Source organism: Cervus canadensis, chromosome 20, assembly GCF_019320065.1.
Source record: "Cervus canadensis isolate Bull #8, Minnesota chromosome 20, ASM1932006v1, whole genome shotgun sequence".
Classification (NCBI taxonomy): domain Eukaryota; kingdom Metazoa; phylum Chordata; class Mammalia; order Artiodactyla; family Cervidae; genus Cervus; species Cervus canadensis.
Window position 1 is genome coordinate 34,884,416 of NC_057405.1, and position 19,522 is coordinate 34,903,937.

A 19,522-nucleotide genomic window follows, 5' to 3' on the forward strand; every position below is an offset into this window, starting at 1 on the left:
TTGTTTTTGGAGAAAAATTGGGCTGCTAAACAAATGTTTAAATTATATTTCTCTCATATGGAAAATATAGTTTAAAATTAGTTTTGCTTTTCTTGCTAAAAATTGTAAACATGACAGAACCAATGGAAAGTAGAAACAACAAAATGAATCACATACGATAATGCCAAAACCCAAATATGTTAATAACAATGGTTATCATTTTTGTTTGTATGTATTCCTTTATGTTTTTTCATATATACATATTTTACATGGTTGCTGCTGCTGCTAAGTCGCTTCAGTCGTGTCCGACTCTGTGCGACCCCATAGACGGCAGCCCACCAGGCTCCTCCGTCCCTGGGATTCTCCAGGCAAGAGCACTGGAGTGGGCTGCCATTTCCTTCTCCAATGCATGCATGCATGCTAAGTCGCTTCAGTCGTGTCCAACTCTGTGCGACCCTATGGACAGCAACCCACAGGCTCCTCTGTCCACGGGATTCTCTAGGCAAGAATACTGGAATGGGTTGCCATTTCTTCCTCCAGGGGATCTTTCTCACCGAGGAATCGAACCTGCGTCTCCTGTGTCTCCTGCATTGCAGGCAGATTCTCTACCCAGTGAGCCAATGGGGGGAAGCCTCTTCATAGTTTACTAAACCATTTTCTTGTTTTGCTTTTAAATTCCTTCTGAATTTCCATTATAAACCCTGGCTTTCAAAAATGCCTAATGGATAGAGAAAATGATTGTCATTGTTTTCGCAACAGGGGGGAAGTTGTCATCCTAGTCTATCCTAAACAAATATAAGCCCAAATCACTTATGAACCATTTTGGGGGTGTATCCACTGATCTCCTCTGGCCTCTGATGTGGTTAGATACATATCTCCACCACTGCGTCATTAAGCCTGAAATGGCTCTGCTTCAAAAGACCTGGGATCCTTTGTGTTAAGTGTTGCACAGGAAAATGGCTAACACCTGCAACTGTAACAGAATACGTCCCCCTTTGTCCCTCTAATCGCTTGAAAAAAGGGCAGATCATATGTCTAAAACTCAAATGTTTATCTCAGTGGAGCTTAGTGGTGATGAGTTTGTGTTTTAAAATCAGGCTGACTGGGGTTCAAGCTCTAGCATCGCTCCTGTCTGCTGTGAACCACGCAGCTGCCTTGTTCTACTCCGAGAACACATCCAGATTAAAGCCTAGATGAATAGGAGCCCCTGGAGGAGTGCAGTGGAGAGCCACTCACTTAGAATTCAGTGGCAGTCCACTCATGGAGTTGTGCAAGGTAGCTGCTCCGGTTTTGGGTAAGTTACTTAATCTCTGAGTCTCAGCTTCCAAACCTATAAAACTGAGGAATGATAACAATACCTCATTACTGTTGTCCTAATTATAAAAGAGAATATTGCAGTCAAGTTTTTAGCATTTTGCTTGATAACAGTAAGACCTCAGTACATGTTAACTCCTATTATAGTTTTTCCAAAAATATATGCTTTTCAGTAGAAGGACTTAGATTAAGTTCTTTTGTATGCTTTCCCATCACATGGTTGGTTTCTGTTCTTGATTACTACATCAGTCTGCTCAGGATGGAAGAACAGCAAGAAAAAGGACAGAATAGAATAACCATCTGTTCATATTCTCCATCCCTGAGCCCAAGGCTGATCTAATTTTATCTTAAAACAGAGTAATAAATTATCCCTCAACTAAACTGCTTGTAATCCCAAAGCTCTTTAGAAATCTGCTGTGGGGATCTCCCGTAGCTTGGCTGGGATTCAGCGAGGCGCCAAGCTACAGCAGGAACCGCTCAGCTCAGGAAACGGAGAGAGTTGTTGAGGACGTGGGGCTGCATGGAGCTAGAATACATGTGGGGCCGATCAAGTTCAGAATGCCGAGAGAGGATCAGAAAGGAAGCCATTGTCAGGAACCATCAGAGAAACTCAAGATGAGCACAAACATAAGAGGCTTTAGGAAGGTCATTTGTCCATCTAGCAAACACCACCAAATGCCACTAAGTGCTAATTCTTGGAAATAGAGGAGGGAATGAACATGAAGTTTACCATCACTTATTCTCTCGAGGCTTATGTACTTTTGTTTGTATCTTGGGATGGGGTGAGGTAGATTGAGTCAGAGCACAGAGTTATCACTGGAATAGACACAGAACTGAGGTTCCAAGCCTAGCGTGGGTCTTGGAACCAATCAGATGCTTCCTAGAGCAGTCATAGCTCTCCAAGTTTACCCCGCTTAATTGCTCCAGTGGCTGATACGTCAGGAGAGAAGGAGAACCCCTAAGAGGTCAACCAACATGTCTTGCCTTCCTGCTGCTTATTCCAGTTCCAAACTCCACAGGGATTGGCAACAGATTCACCTATTTGAGGACTGAACTGAGGAAGTGGGGTGGTACAGACAGCAAGTAAAAGAGCTGCTCGATTGGATACAGCCTGACTCAGGCTGGACTCCCTCAAGGAACCAGTTCCCAGTGAATCAAATTTTACCTTGGACTCGGAAATTGAGCAAAGAATGTTCGAGAAGAGAAAAAGGAATCTGAAAGTGGACGGTATGCTACAAATTAAGAGATATTTTGGACCTGAACACTTCTCCCCAGGATGACAGTTTAATCATGTTGATTCTTCAGCATAAAATGCAGTTTTGTCAGATAGATTTTAACCATAATTTACTTTAACCACCTACTGCAGTTCAGAGACAGCAGATAGTCAGCTCTGTCAGAGTGTACTCAATTTGTCCTTCACATGGTCCAAATGTTCTTGTCGCAGGAGAGAAGCCCTAATAACCAGGCACAAGTTTCTTTATAAATTACTTATCTTCTAGATGGCATATATTTACCACTCCACCATCTTTCCTTTTAGGTTTAAGCTTGTAGGACATGACTCATGTCATATTTCTAGAAGGCCAAAGCTAAGCGAATACGCTTCAATACAGTCATATTCAAGGTTGCAATTAATCTTGCAAGTTTCATTTGAGGAAGGTATAAAGTAGGACAATAATTCACTCTAAAGTCATTGGTTTACGCCTTCAAAGTCATTTCTCATTTTAGCAATAAGGAAGATTGTTTTCCTGGGAAGAAATAATAGGATACACATGATAATTGTAATACAAATATAATATGTTCAACTCTCCTATGGAGACTTCTAGTGCTAGTTGCTCAATTGTGTCCGACTCTTTGTGAACCCATAGACTGTCCCCACCAGGCTCTTCTGTCCATGGAGTTCTCCAGACAAGAATACCAGAGTGGGCAGGCATGGGGATCTTCCCAACCCAGGGATCAAACGTGGGTCTCCTGATTGCTGGTGGATTCTTTACCATCCAGCCACCAGGGAAGCCCATGGAGACCTTTATCTATCTGCACAGTTCTTGCTTCTGAGTCAGGTAGGCTGTTCTTCCAAGTGAATTAACATTTCCGTATGAAGGTAAGGAGGGGATGTGGCAGGGAGGGGCCGTGGCTGAGGAGGGTCTACATTCCAGAAAAGGAGGAAGGTAGGTGGATGGCTAAAAGTTTTAGGATTTGAGGGCCCCTTCAGAGCCAGTTCTAGACACAGGTAGAGGTTAAGGATTGTTGAGTTACAAGAGGCAGAAACTTACTCCTGTGAGCTTAAGAAAAACATAGGTAGGGGTGTGTGTTTTAAAGACTCAAGGGCGGGATTTTCCTGGTGGCTTAGTCCAGTGGCAGAGACTCTCTGCTCCCAATGCAGGGGGCCCTGTTGCTACCTCTGGTCAGGGAACTAGATCCCACATGCTGCAACTAAAGAGATTCCACATGCCACAATGAAGACTGAAGATCCCATGTGCCCAAACAAAGATCTAGTGCAGTCAAATAAATAAACAAATATTAAAAAAAAAAAAAAAGACTCAAGGGCAAGAAGCAACAGCATAGTCTCACGAAAGAATGGAACCGCCTCTGGATCTTAGTCTTTCCAGCAACAAGTCGTCTCTCACTTTATTCTTCTCAAGGTTTCCTGTTCATTCTACCTTCTACAGACCGCCTTCCTGGGTTTTGAGATAAACAGGCAAAAAAAAAAAAAAAAAAAAAAATGGCTACAGTCTCCAGGACTGTGAGAAATAAATTTCAGCAGCCAGAGAGGACTAAGGCAGCATTCACTGACTGCATTGGTCCTTTCTCTCTGCCATCTCCATCCTGTGCTTCTTGCTGCCATAGCTACCATCTTGCCAGCACAGTAGAGATGGCACTCCTCTGTACCATAATGACTTCTGTCTCTAGATGGTAAAGATTTTTAAGTACCGGAAACTGTCCTTATTTTTAGTTTTGAGTGAAGTATGGTTTCTTTATGATGTTGTGTTAGTTTCTGCTGTATTCACTGCAGCAAAGTGAATCAGCCACACGGATACATTTATCCCCCCTTCCTTGGATTTCCTTCCCATTTAGGTCAACAAAGAGTACTGACCAGAGTTCCCTGTGCTATATAGTCAGTTCTCATCAGTAATCTACTTTATATATGGCCAGTATCTAGCAGTTAGCTGGGGATAAGTGCTTATTAAAATGAGGTGAAGATTATTTCCATATGTATTAAATCTCCAATGCGTTTGTGTGAAGATATTTACATCTCAAGAATTTAAGAGATGCAAGTGTGAAACCAATTAAACTCAAAGTGTTGAATTTCACCCTATATACGAAAATATGTTACAGGAAGAAATTAGGGAGCCAAAATAATGAAATAACTGAGTAGATCAATTTCTATTTGCCCCCAGCCCTGGTAAAATAAAGAAAAGTTTTTTGAATGTAAAAAGAGGAAGAAAAGAGGACCTGTGTTGGTTTTAGGAATTTAACTCTCCCTAGAATTTGTTTCCATTCAAGTAAAATAATTGTAATTCATGAATTCAGAAATGTGGTACACATGCAGATGAAGATAAATAGCACGTGAGCCGCTGGAGGCGGGCAGATTCACGGGGGAAATTAGAAGCTGTTGTCGGGAGAGTTAATGGAAAGTCCACTAATCCTAATTTTCACGGAGGATAAATGGAGCTGTGTGACCCCCAAGCAATTTGCTCTCACATGAGGTCTGCTTCTCTGGAGAGGACGGGGCGCTGGTTCCCTTTACCTCCCAAATACATATTAGCTACTACAATGCCATTTTGAGATGTCTGCTATACATTTTGGACATGTTTTAATTTTTCCAAATAAGGAAGTAAGCTAAGAGAGTCTCTGTTATGTAGGGATAGCCATTCTCCCTGTGTGAATAATCACTACTTAATGTCAGACTATTCTTTAGATAAGTGGCATAGACTGTCTGCTGGGTGGCACATAGTTCAGGGAGTGCTAGGAAGACAGTCTTATCAACTCATAAATGGCATAATTACACATTCTGTAAGGCATGTCACTACAGTACTTGGATGGGCAGAGACTGTTTTATCTATTTTTCACACTCAAAAGAACTTCAATTTCTAGAGCAAGATTCTAAGCATAGTCTCTGAGAATCATTCTTCCATTTTATTTGCTATATTTACTTAATCAAATTAAGTGGTAAACACTGGAGTTCTGTTCCTAGTTGTCATTCTGTTTTAAAATTTTATTTATTTATTTTTAACTTTGTTTTTAAAAGTAATGTATTTATTTTTGGCCATGCTGTGCCTTTGTTGCTGCATGGGAGCTTTCTCTAGCTGTGGGGGCTACTCTCTAGTGGTGGTGTGTGAGTTTCTCACTGTGGTGGTTTCTCTTGTGGCAGAGCACGGGCTCTAGTGTGTGTGGGCTTCAGCAGTTGTGGTCTGTGCAGACTCTAGAGTTCTGGCACAGTAGTTGTGGTGCATGGGCTTAGTTGCCCCACGGCATGTGGATTTCCTGGACCAGGGATCAAACCCATGTCCCCTTCATTGGCAGGTGGACTCTTAACCGCTGGACCACCAGGGAAGTCCAGTCATTCCATTTTTGATGAGTATCCTAATCCAGGTCAGGGATTGGCTTAGGAATGGGTGTGAAACAAATTCTGGTTCATGAGATGTGATAGAAATTTTCTATCTAGATACACACCTCTATGTGGGTGAGAGGTGTATATCCTAGGAACTGTGCCTTTGCGCCTGAGAGAGGCATAGAAAGAGATGGTCTCTTTTCTGCCTCTGGACATTGGTCTTGGTGTAAGACTGAAATTGTTGCAGCCATCTTGCATGAGCGAGAAAACCTCATCAAGACAGCAGGGCAGAGAAATGAAAGCACTTGGTTCCTTAATGATGTCTTTAAACCAATAACTCAAAGAACTTTGACTCTCTGTGAAAACTTAGCATTAATATTAAGTAAAAGGCTTACTCATTATTTAAGCTAAGTTTTGTGAGTTGTACCTGAAGGCAATTCAAACTGCTACTCTTGGGTTAAAATCCATTGTAGAAAAGGCAAGCCAGTGACTAAACTGCAAATCAACAGATAAGTCACTATCTGTAGTGGACATATCTTTTGCTGCCTAAAACTTCTTTGATCTACTTTCCTTTCCAATTTTGATTCCATGTAGTTTCAGGGGCTGACCTCTACCTTCACCCCCACAAAGGCCTGTGATCCATGATCCATACACTTCTTACATAATATGTATTTGATTCAATGCTGCATCCTCATACTACTCAGGATTCTATAAGTATGGAATAATGGATGGATAAGTGAAAGGCTTTATAAATTCATCTTCACTGCTCTAGGATCATATGGGAAGCCTGAGGGTAGGCATATTAGGGTCTTTGAATCCTATTTAGCAAGTAACTTGAATAAGGTATGCATTCAATAATAAAATGACTTAAAGTTAGCATGACACTTAGTCCCTTAAAAAAGTGAAAACAACTCTATTATGAACTATAATCAATGTCTTATTTTCCATTAGTGGCATGTATTAGTTGAGTCATATCAACTTTCTTATTAATATATTTTTTACATGTATTTGCATTAAACAGCTACAATAGTAAATGTGGCTTTGCATTCTTATTTCATGTTTCTTTTGTGAATCTATTCCCTCAATGACTTTTATCTCTCAGGCTACTGTCAGCCTCTTCACAAGAAACTTAAGCCTCTATTTTAAGAGTCAGCTTTCTACTAACATTAGGTTCTAAGTAAAGTCAATTCTATGCTTGATTTATGCTGGTCTGTGCCTAAACTATTTCTGTTATTTTTCTGTCATCTGCTCCTCTGTGATTATACAATCTGAACTCATATTAATATATCTGACCATTTTTAATGAACTCTTACATATTAGTTTTCTCATGTGCATTTTTACTTCTAGACCATCTTTATAAATTTATGTTAAATAAATGCCTTTGCCTGCTAGATTTCAAAGTTGGGGGAAAGTTTCACTTGTCCAAATATAACCTCTGGAAGACAATTTTAAAATCAAATGTGTCATGTAAGAAAGTCGATTTAAAATATGATGCAATACTATATTTAAATATTTTAATATCAAAATTACATTATAATCAGTATGTAGAAAGATTTAAAAAATTTAATTGCAAAAGCTCAGCCAAGTCATGTTGCTACATGTATATTACAGGTACATTTTTAGGTAATTAGTATTTGACTCATTTTTCCTAAAATATTTATATATATGAACTAGTTTATAGGAGGGTTGCTATACAAAACTGTGTAAAAACAAACCAAAAAATTGGCACAGAAAGATATATTAATCAGGAAAAAATAAAATATTCAAGACCAACGTTGCAACTAGTCATCTTGTTTATACACATGAAAATAACCTTGTCCTTGACACACAGATTAACACCACAAATGATGCAGAATGCCAAAGTTTTCTACCTTCATATTCTCAAAAGCAAAATCATGAAAGCAAGCCTGTCATTACCAGCCACAGACAAGCCTCAATTATTTGCTTTGATCCCAGTCATTTTATACCTTTTTAGTCTGGAAGAGCAGAGAATTCCTAACCAGGTACTGATAATCAAACACCTCTTTCTTATTTATGTTCATGCTACTCCTAAAATAGGCTTTCCTGGTGGCTTAGCAGTAAAGAATTTGCCTGCAATGCAGGAGATGCAAGAGACAGACGCATGTTCAATCCTTGGGTAAGGAAGATCCCCTGGAGAAGGAAATGGCAACCCACTCCAGAATTCTTGTCTGGACAATTCCAAGGACAAAGGAGCCTGGCAGGCTATGGTCCATAGGGTTGCAAACAGTCAGACATGACTTAGCAACTAAACTACTATCACCATTCCTAAAACATGTTTGTTTGTTTGTTTTCTAAAGATTTTTTTTTAATGTGGACCATTTTTAAAATCTTTATTGAATTTGTTACAATATTGCTTCTGTTTATGTTTTGGCTTTTTGGCCATTAGGCATGTAGGATCTTAGCTCCCCAACCAGAGATAGCAACTGTACCTCCTACACTAGAAGGGGGAGTCTTAACCACTGGATCACCAAGGAAGTCCCCAAAACATGTTTTTTGATAAAAGCTTTTTAAAGATCTCCCCCAAATGATGGGCTACTTAACTTAGATATACTTCTCTCCCCATTTCTGTTCCTTTCCTTTCTTCCTCTCCACCCTCTTTCTTCTTTCAAAGGGTCCCTGTCTTTTGCAGTGCTGTGTTGACAGCAAAGGTAAACTTAGAGCCCACATATACATTTTATTCCTTTCCTCTCCCTCTTTTCTACTGTTGAACCCTAGGATTAATTTTCTTTCTAACAACCCATACCATCACAGTTTAAAGTTTGGGGAACTAAATCTATGTAAGAGCTTGTAAGATAGTGATGTCCAATTACTAGGTAACTGGGGCTACTGGAATCATCCTAGAATCATCTTTTATTTTTCATATGAAACTTTAACAAAAAGCCTCTTCTTAAAGTAAATCCTTGGATTGGTTTCTCATTACAGCTCAATTTCAGATCTTTTAAGAGAAAAAAAGAATCTCCAGTTTCTGAAAAGGAGAAATAACATCTTAATTTATGATAGTGGGAAGCCAGAACCCAAAGCCAAAATTTCTTTATCACACTTAACTAGTTATGTTGACACAGGCCAGTGCTATGCATCTGGGAATTTCTCACACATGTCCTGAAATTGGCAACTCCATGATCCCACAGTCTAAGTCAGGACTCCCATGAGTCATGGGAACAGGCAGACTTTGATGCGTCCCTTTAAGTGTCAGCAGTGACATGGGGTCAAGTCTCTGCTTCAGGGAGCTTATGATCTTCTTGGGTGCTATCATTTCCTGAAGAAAAGTAATGTTACCATATCTCATAGCTGTATTTGCTGTGAAGTGTTCAGTTCTCATTGCCTCTGAACAGCTGAGCATCTTTGAACATCTCCAGAGGCAGAGTGATTTTTCACCTATTTTATTTTCCTTATCATTATCATTGCAGAGAATTTAACAAATATTTAGAATTCAATATTTAAAAAGTTAAAGTCACACTTTACACCATGAATATCTGCTCATCCCCAAATTGTGCAACCATTAATGTGTTTAAGGTGATTATTATGTTACTCAAAATTATGATCTAACAGCCCTCAGATAAATGGTTCACAATTTTTTCTTTCCTTAATTGCTACAGCTAATGCTTCTAAGTGTCTTGTCAATTTAGCTGTAAGGCTAAAGCTTCTGGTAAACAAAGAATCCACAGTCACTCACTGCAACTCAGCTGCCTGACTACTTGGGCCCAGTTGGGGATACAAGTCTACATGAACACAACTAGCCACCGACACCAAATGCATACTTGTTGCAAACAATTTTTAAAAATGCTTTGCAAGATGGAACAATTTCACTACCTGTAAAAAGTGAGGTCACCCTTATCTATCAATAATAGGTAAAAGAAGAAATATACATCAGTGTTTTAAAGCAACCATGGTTAAAAAATAATGCTTGACTTGCTTAGGTACAAAAAATTTCTCAGTATTTGTAGAAGATATTCAAGGGTTAAAGCATTCTGATAAAACATGATCTCAATCTGCTCTTCAAAAATGTTCACTCTTCAAACTGCCAAAGAAGCATTTTCCCCTCTGCAAGTATTTCTTGCTCTTTTATAATGATCATGAATATCATTATATCAAATTGAAAAAAAATTAACAATCAGCATGGTCATTTATACATTTCTATGTCATTTGTAAGTAATATATTAAAGCTTATTTTACATTTATTTACAAAGTGCAGCCCTCTTCTTTAGACACATGAAATTATGCAATTATGATTTGATCCCTGGTGACTCAGAGGTAAAGAATCTACCTGCAATGTAGGAAATAGAGGAGATGTAGGTTCAATTCCAGGGTTGGGAAGATTCCTGGAGAAGGAAACGGCAACCCACTCCAGTATTCTTGCCAGGAAAATCCCATGGATGGAGGAACCTGGTGGGTACAGTATATGGGATAGCAGAATCGATCCCTGAAGTGACTAAGCACACACACTATACTATGCAAATTGCACAAGATAATTATCTCGTTATGTTTACATATAACCAGAATGAAAAACTTACTAAGACTCTTCAAAGAATTTAATCTTTATAATTAAGTGCTTACTATTATTTTTGTTCTTACATATTACCACAGCATTCTAATGCTTATCCTTATCATGACACTCATCAAATTGTGTTAGAATTGTGAGCTTGTTTTACATCTCCCCACTAGACTAGAAATATTCCATAAGCAAGGACTTTATAGCATTTATTCATTATTTTAATCTGTGTGCATTACAAGACAGAAAGAGTGAGAGATGATAAATACACATGAATTCTCCCATGTGATTAAACCCCTAAATTAATAATAATCAAGTTTTATACTTTTGATAATAACCGTTAAAGAATGTCTTCAATAGAAGAATCAGAAATGAGATGGTAACTAGGGATAGGGGTAACAAAATTTTCAAAATACTAAAAATAGATTCCTCCAGGGATCGACTTAAATTCACACAATTTGTTTAAGTGTTTGTTGAGCAGCTAAACTGAGGAGGTGCACAAGCTAAAGGGAGAAAGGAGGGGAAGAGTATCCTCTAATGATTGCTGTAACTTGCTTACATAAATTGAAGATCATTGTGAGTAAATATGAATACAGTATCACTACCCTAAGATAGATACAAAAATGTTGAAATCAGACAATTAGAGGGGCTTCCCTGGTGGTTCACACAGTAAATAATCTGCCTGCAATGCAGGAGACCCAGGTTCAATCCCTGGGTTGGGAAGATCCCCTGGTGAAGGAAATGGCAACCCATTCCAGTATTCTTGCCTGGCAAATTCCATGGACTGAGGAGCCTGGCAGGCTACAGTCCATGGGGTCACAAAGAGTCAGACATGACTGGGTGACTAACACACACACACATAAAAACTATAAACATGAAAAAGTAGTTGCTGAACTTAGAACACTAGAACTAAAGGACAATTTCAGAACACCTGAATAAGAGTCTGCCGGTTTTAGAGATAGCAATATTCCCTGTCAGTTGTGACAATATCACCACTATCTTGATAGGAGACAGAATTTCAGTACTTGAGGACACGGAAGGAATTGGACCCTAATCAAAAGTTTTTACATGCCCTTTCTTGTCTCCCTAGTGAATTCACTGCTGTTATAATAACTGGATATTTCTAGCCCTGCCTTCAAGCTGTCTGCCTAAATGCCAGACCATCCCCTGGTGCTTGGCAGTATTCACAAAGGGACACCAGCACCTTATACCTGAAGCTCTGCAGACTTGACCCTTCCTGCCAACTGGAGGGGTTATATAATTCTTTTATTCTCCTTCCCAAATAGAAATTAGTGGTCCAAAATAAAATGCAATCGCCTTTCTCTAACACATCAACTGCTCATTTACAGTCAAAGTAACTATTAACCTTTACAGCTTATTTCCTTCTTCCTGTGGGTCATTCTTGTGTTTGCTAGATTGTGGAATGAAGGAATTCCTTGTTATCATAAGGTTCCAATACAGTCTGGCTTTTTTTTTTTTTTTTGGTCTTATTTTTTGTTAAAAGAAATCACAGGCTCCAAATGGAGTCTCTTGTACTAAGCCCCAGGTTGGCGAACCAAGACTTAATATCTAACTAACTGCAGTGACGACCTCCCCCAGGAATGTAATCTTAACTAGTCAGTCTGGAAGTTTCTGGTATATAATGATGAGGTAATCTGTCACACAAACCCCTTTGTCTCCCACAGGTAGGTTATCTAAGCCTGAAAAACCCACTCCTCCTCCTCTTCTGCCTATAAAAGTCTTCCATTTTGTCCAACTCCTCACAACTACTTTCTGCTTGCCGAATGGGATGCTACAAGATTTGTGAATCATTCAATTAAGCCAAATAGATCTTTAAAATGTACTGGATGGACTTTTGTTTTTTTAACAGTGTTAGTGGCTGTGATGTGATCCAAAGTAAACTTGTAACAGCATTTGGGGACAACAAGAAATGAAGGCATGGCACCTACAAACACCTTTTTGAGCTCACTGTCTTTCTTGCCACTTCTGAGAGTCTTAGGTAAGTTCTCAGTTCTGAGCTCTGCTCTCTTTGCATTGAACTCCCAATCTAATTGGTTTTCCAATCCAGGGCAGGTCAGCTTTGAGCTGCCAGATGGTTCCACCTGGAGCCCAATTGAGCTGTCAAATGACTCTTCCCAAAGCCAAGCTTCTAGCTTTCAGGTTGTAATTCCCAGGTTTTTGAGTAGAAAATCCCCAACCCTTGATTCTTTCTGAAAATCCATGTGGGAGCTGTTAGTGGTGGCTCACAGCTCCCCATCCATGGGGAGTCCTTCAGTCCTCAGTCCCCAATTGTTGAGTTCTGCTGGTTCAATCCTTTCCCCAGTCAAGGTTCCATGGGAATTGACGGTGTACTGGGCCTTCTCTTCGCCAAAATGCAGTACTCTCTCTTGGTTACTGACAACATATTACAGTGCATGTTTGTCTGTCTGGTTTTAGGTAGATAGAAGCTAGTTAAAAGACATGGAATCTTTAATTTCCAAACAATCAAGTCTGCCACCTTCCAGCACACCTACTCATTTTATGTCTGAGAACTATAATCCCAGAAGCTGTAGAGGTCCACAAAAATGGCAACATCTTACTGTGTCCTAAGGGTTCAGCTTGGTAGCCATGGGGTAAGAGGCCTTGAAATACGGCCAGATAAAAGTGTGGTTGCACCTCATTTGTGGCTAAGATCCTGCCAAACTGCTGTCAGTTCTCAGGAGAGTTATAATGGACATCAGAAGGAATATTCCATTAGATAAAATCATTGAAAAAGTGCATTTAAAAGCAAAGTCTTCCAAATCTAACTGAATGGGATACCTATTTTCTTTTAATTTAATTTTTATTTTGTATTGGAGTATAGTTGATTTACAGTGTTGTGTTAGTTTCACGGGTACAGCTAAGTGATTCAATTATACATATACATATATTCATTACTTTTCAGATTCTTTTCCCACTCAGGTGATTACAGAATATTGAATATAGTTGAATTGAATATTATAGAAAATTGAATGTTGAATATTGAATATAGAGCTATACTGTAGGCCCTCGTTGGTTACCTATTTTATGTATAGTAGTGTGTATATATTAATCCCAAACTCCTAATTTATCCCCCCCACCTACTCTGACATTTCCCCTTTCATAAACATAGGTTTGTTTTTCAAGTCTGTGAGTCTGGGTTTCTGTTTGTAAATAAGTTCATTTGTGTCATTTTCTAGATTCCATATATAAGGGATATTGTATGATGTTTGTTTTTCTGTTTGACTTGTTTCACATAGCATAATCTAGGTCTATCTATATTGCTGCAAATGGCATTATTTCATTCTTTTTTTATGGCTGAGTAATACTCCATTACATACATGTATCACATCTTCTTTATGGGATACCTATTTTAATTAGTACGCAGAAGCCTTGAAAAGTCTGCAAGATTCCAAAATAGCTTCATTGAAAGATTTGTTGTTAAAGGCTAATGAAAAATTAACAATATAAGAGGTACCTAAGACAAAAGAACTCTGAGACTGATGTAACTCCCTCCTTCCTCATTTACTGGACTACTCTTTCTAGTAATCCTCTGGTTGAATTGGTTTTCTGCTCTACAAAGACTACAGGACCATGAATAAGAGTCTGTTAAGTTAATGGCCTTACAGATGCCCCCATATAGCCCCCTTCAGAGTTGATAAGACTACAGGATTTTTTTTCTCGTAAACTGCCACATTATTCCATTCAACTAAAATTTTAATGCCAAAGGGAAACTAAAATTAAAATTAATTTTTTAAAAAAACCTTTCCATAATGTGGTAAATATCAGAGCTACTCACTCCATTTTAAATCCTATTCAGAATCTGCAGAGGGGATCCTGATAAAGCTGGAAGAAGCTGGCTAACGGTGAAATTCTTACCAGGGTCAGCTTTCCCAAATCTGTCTAGAGTACCTGATATGTGAGTGATTGCTCAGTTAAATCCAACTCGTTTGTTGTGACCCCATGGACTATAGCCCATTAAGGCTCCTCTGTCCATGGACTTTTCCAGGCAAGAATACTAGAGTGTGTAGTCATTCCCTTCTCTAGGGGATCTTCCCGACCCAGGGATTGAACCCACATCTCTTGTGTCTCCTGCACTGGCAGGCGGATTCTTTACTACTTGCACCACCTGAGAAGCCCTACAGTACCTGATAGGGAAAGGAAAATAAAATATCCTTTACCCCCTCTTTGGGAATACATCTTGAGTCCAGTGGGTCATTCAATACTGCCAGAAATATTTACTGTTTGTCCTGGTTAAAAAATTGTCAGGGTAGTTAAAATAATTTTTTTAAAAGTCCCTCTATGGTCAAAAGTTCATCAGAGATTAGAAACTGATATTCAGAGTCTGATAGAAGTTTTTTATAAGCTCTCTCCTCATTGATGATATTGTAACTGAATGGACAGATCAACTTACAATGTAATTTAAGTTGCAACCCAGTTCCTTGAAGAATTAAAAGCAACTGTCCTTATCTTCCAGATCTCTACAAAGCCAGAAATGTGACTCTAAAAACAGTTCAAATTATTGGAGGACTTACATTCTTTCCCTGTGCCTTTGAGACATAAATATGTCATCTCATGTCCTCTGGGAACCTTGATCCAGATGATCTCCAATTTCTAAAACTAATAGAAAAGGGGACAGAGGACGTTGTAAAAATTCAAACATCTCCACAGCTTCCATAACATTACTGGTCAAGGACAAATACAAATGTAAAGTGTCTTCTCCACAAATATTAACAGGAAAAATGTTAGCCATCTGAGCAGGAAAACTTATATGATTCCAACTGTCATTTTATAACTAGTGAGTTTTATATTATTATACCTGTCTCACAGCCAAAATTTTAAAGTGAAACTACAAGGTCTCTGTTTACATTTGTCTGTACGTGTCTACATAGGTATGTTGCAGATATGTGGTATTTCCTACTGCCAAAATATTATTAAAATTAATCTGTAAAAGAGCAGTGGCCACGGGACTAGAAAAGGTCAGTTTTCATTCCAATCCCAAAGAAAGGCAATGCCAAAGAATGCTCAAACTACTGCACAATTGCACGCATCTCACGCGCTAGTAAAGTAATGCTCAAAATTCTCCAAGCCAGGCTTCAACAGTACATGAACTGTGAACTTCCAGATGTTCAAGCTGGATTTAGAAAAGGCAGAGGAACCAGAGATCAAATTGCCAACATCTGCTGGATCACTGGAAAAGCAAGAGAGCTCCAGGAAAACACCTATTTCTGCTTTATTGACTATGCCAAAGCCTTTGATTGTGTGGATCACAACAAACTGTGGAAAATTCTGAAAGAGATGGGAATACCAGACCACCTGACCTGCCTCTTGAGAAATCTGTATGCAGGTCAGGAACAACAGTTAAAACTGGACATGGAACAACATACTGGTTCCAAATAGGAAAAGGAGTACATCAAGGCTGTATATTGTCACCCTGCTTATTTAACTTATATGTAGAGTACATCATGAGAAACGCTGGGCTGGAAGAAGCACAAGCTAGAATCAAGATTGCCGGGAGAAATATCAATAACATCAGATATGCAGATGACACCACCCTTATGGCCGAAAGTGAAGAAGAACTAAAGAGCCTCTTGATGAAAGTGAAAGAGGAGAGTGAAAAAGTTGGCTTAAAGCCCAACATTCAGAAAACAAAGATCATGGCATCCAGTCCCATCACTTTATGGTAAATGATGGAGAAACTAGAAACACTGACAGACTTTATTTTTTGGGGCTCTGAAATCACTGCAGATGGCGACTGCAGCCATGAAATTAAAAGATGCTTACTCCTTGGAAGAAAAGTTATGACCAACCTAGATAGCAATATTAAAAAGCAGAGACATTACTTTGCCAACGAAGGTCCATCTAGTCAAGGCTATGGTTTTTCCAGTGGTCATGTATGGATGTGAGAGTTGGACTAAAAAGAAAGCTGAGTGCTGAAGAATTGATGCTTTTGAATTGTGGTGTTGGAGAAGACTCTTGAGAGTCCCCTGGACTGCAAGCAGATCCAACCAGTCCACCCTAAAGGAAATCAGTCCTGAATATTCATTGGAAGGACTGATGCTAAAGCTGAAACTCCAATACTTTGGCCACCTGATGTGAAGAGCTGACTCATTGGAAAAGACCTTGATGCTGGGAAAGACTGAGGCGGGAGGAGAAGGGGATGATAGAGGATGAGATGGTTGGATGGCATCACCGACTCAATGGACATGAGTTTGAGTAAACTCCGAGAGTTGGTGATGGACAGGGAGGCCTGGCGTGTTGCAGTCCAGGGGGTCACAGAGTCGGACATGACTGAGCAAATGAACTGAACTGAAAAGAGCTCCACTTAAATGACTTTAACAAATACTTATATAAACTTAGTACTCATAAGAATTCTCAAAATTCTAATAGAAAATAACCAAAATGCCTTTCAGATTCACATGCTCTGGGGAAATATTTCATATTAAAGGTAGTTTAAATTTGTTGGTTTGATTAAAATAGACACATCTTAGAGTAATCAATATTGAATATAAAGTAAACATACAACTTTTATTCTATCTAGGTTTATTAATTAAAATAAGTTAATTTTACAAAATCTGTCAACAAGAAAATAATTTGGTGTGATGAAATTTCCATAAGGAATCTAATCCTTAATTGATAAAGATAAGTAAATTAAATAGATGTAAGTAGGATAAAAAGTTGATTGGTCAATTTTTAAAATAATTTCCCCAAATATTTTTGGTAACTTAAAACTTTGAAGTTTTGCTAAGTTAAGTGATGGTTAAACTCCTTGAATATCCAGATTATTTCCAAATAAGATAAAACACTGAAACATTAATAACTATAAGTTTACCCATTTCTTGCTTTGTTTTACAGAGGAATTAAAGATATTTTAGATTGTAAATAAACACATTTTATGCCATTCTGAGAACTTTTCTGTAAGAAAGCACGTGTTTCAAGAAATTATAAAAAATATTTATAAGTTTGCCAGTAAATAGAATGCTAATATAAAAGACAGTTCATAAGTGCTTGTATCTTAGTTTATACTAGAAAGAAATTTGATGTTTTTATTGTTTACAAATGCTAATATATGCAATTGTAACTACCAGAAATAAGGGAAAGGAATTTCATGTGTGGTTAGAACTGGTTAAGATGGGAATAAATTTAATTAAGTAAATGAGTTTTAACATCAAAAGTAAGCTGGTGCAAAGTTATTTTGGACTATTAGTCTGCTCTTGATAACAACAGACTGCAAACGGTTTTTGTTTACCTTTTGAATAATCTGCCTAGGAAAAACAAAGATCTTGTGCCTGCCAAAATAATCACTATGTTCCAAGTCATCTTTATCAGGTTTTGATTACTTAAGTAAACCCAATCTTTACAACTTTAAAAGAATTAAATTAATTTCAAAACTGTACCATTCTGTATTTGCCTGTGAAGTCTGTCACTTTGGTTAAATAGATAACTAAGTATTGTTTCATAGTGACAGGATCCTATTTGATCCAATAGGATCCTATGATCCTATTTGGCCAAGTATCTTAAAATTTTTTGACATTTTTGACAAACTTCCCAGAAATCGAATTTTAAATGAAATCTTTCACTGCTGTTGTTGTTCAGTCCCAAAGTCACGTCCAAATTTTTGTGACCTCATGGAATGCAGCACGCCGGGTTTCCCTGTCCTTCACTATCTCCCAGAGTTTGCTCAAATTCATGTCCAGTGAGTCAGTGATGCCATCCAACCATCTCATCCTCTGTCATCCCCTTCTCCTCTTGCCCTCAATCTTTCCCAGCATCAGGATCTTTTCTAACGAAACGGCTCTTCGCATCAGGTGGCTGAAGTATCAGCGCTTCAGCATAAATCCTTCCAATGAGTATTCGGGGTTGATTTCCTTTAAGATTGACTGGTGTGATCTCCTTGCTGTCCAAGGGGCTTTTAAGAGCACCATAATTTGAAAGCATCAACTCTTCGTCACTCTACCATCTTTATGGTTTAGCTCTCACATCCATACATGACTACTGGAAAGACCATAGCCTTGACTAGATGGACCTTTCTCGCAAAGTGATGTCTTTGCTTGTTAATATACTGTCTGGGTTTGTCAAAGCTTTCCTGCCAAGAAGCAATTGTCTTTTAATTTCAGGGCTGCAGTCACCATCTGCAGTGATTTTAGAGGCCAAGAAGAGGGAATTTGTTACTGCTTCCACCATTTCCCCTTCTATTTGTCATGAAATGATGATGGGAGCAGACGCCATGATCTTAGATTTTTTTTAATATTGAGTTTTAAGTTGGCTTTTTCACACTCCTCTTTCACCCTCATCAAAAGGCTCTTTAGTTCCTGCCATTAAAATGGTATCATCTATATATCTGAGGTTGTTATTTCTCCCAGCAATCCTGATTCCAGCTTGTAACTCATCCAGCTCGGCATTCTGCATGATGTGCTCTGGGTATAAGTTAAATACACAGGCTGACAATGAGCAGCACTGTTGTACTCCTTTCTCAGTTCTGAACCAGTCATGTGTTCCATTTCAGGTTCTAACTGTTGCTTCTTGACCTGCATGTGGGTCTCTCAGGGGACAGGTAAGATGGTCTGGTATTCCCATCTCTTTAAGAGTTTTGTACAGTTTGTTATGATCCACACAGTCAAAAGGTTTAGTGTCGTCACTGAAACAGAGGTAGATGTTTTTCTGGAATTCTCTTGCTTTCTCTAATGATCCAGCGAATGTTGGCAATTTGATCTCTGGTTCCTCTGCCTTTTCTAAACCCAGCTTGAATATGTGGAAGTTCTCGGTTCACGTAAAGCTGGAGGCTAGCTTGAAGGATTTTGAGCATAACCTTACTAGCATGGGAGATGAGTGCAACTGTCCGGTAGTTTGAACATTGTTTAGTATGTTCGTATCACTGCCTTGTCATGGAGAAGAGGCTTGTGCAACTCAGTGAAGCTATGAGCCATGCTGGGTGGGACTATCCAAGACAGATGGGTCATACTGGAGAGTTCTGACAAAATGTGATCCACTGGAGGAGGGAATGGGAAACCACTCCAGTATACTTGCCATGAGAACTCCATGAACTGTACAAAAAGGCAAAATATATGACCTTGAAAGATGAGCCCCCCAGGTCAGAAGGTGTCCAGTATGCTACTGGGGAAGAGTGGAAGAGAACTACTAATAGCTCTGAAAGAAGGAAGTGGCTGGGCCAA

The 19,522-nt window shown here is 38.8% G+C and overlaps 1 protein-coding gene across 2 annotated transcripts in view; it reads right to left on the reverse strand.

Annotated features, from left to right (window-relative positions):
* LOC122422599 overlaps nucleotides 1-19,522 on the reverse strand; it is a 374,287-nt gene that overhangs the window by 90,110 nt on the left and 264,655 nt on the right. Inside the window, exon 4 of one of the 2 annotated variants that reach the window (XR_006263906.1) lies at nucleotides 14,885-14,969. The exons of the other annotated variant lie outside the window; for it this stretch is intronic. The gene's annotated coding sequence lies outside the window, so the exon portion shown is untranslated. The remainder of the gene's footprint in view (nucleotides 1-14,884; nucleotides 14,970-19,522) is intronic. 2 annotated transcript variants of the gene reach the window in all.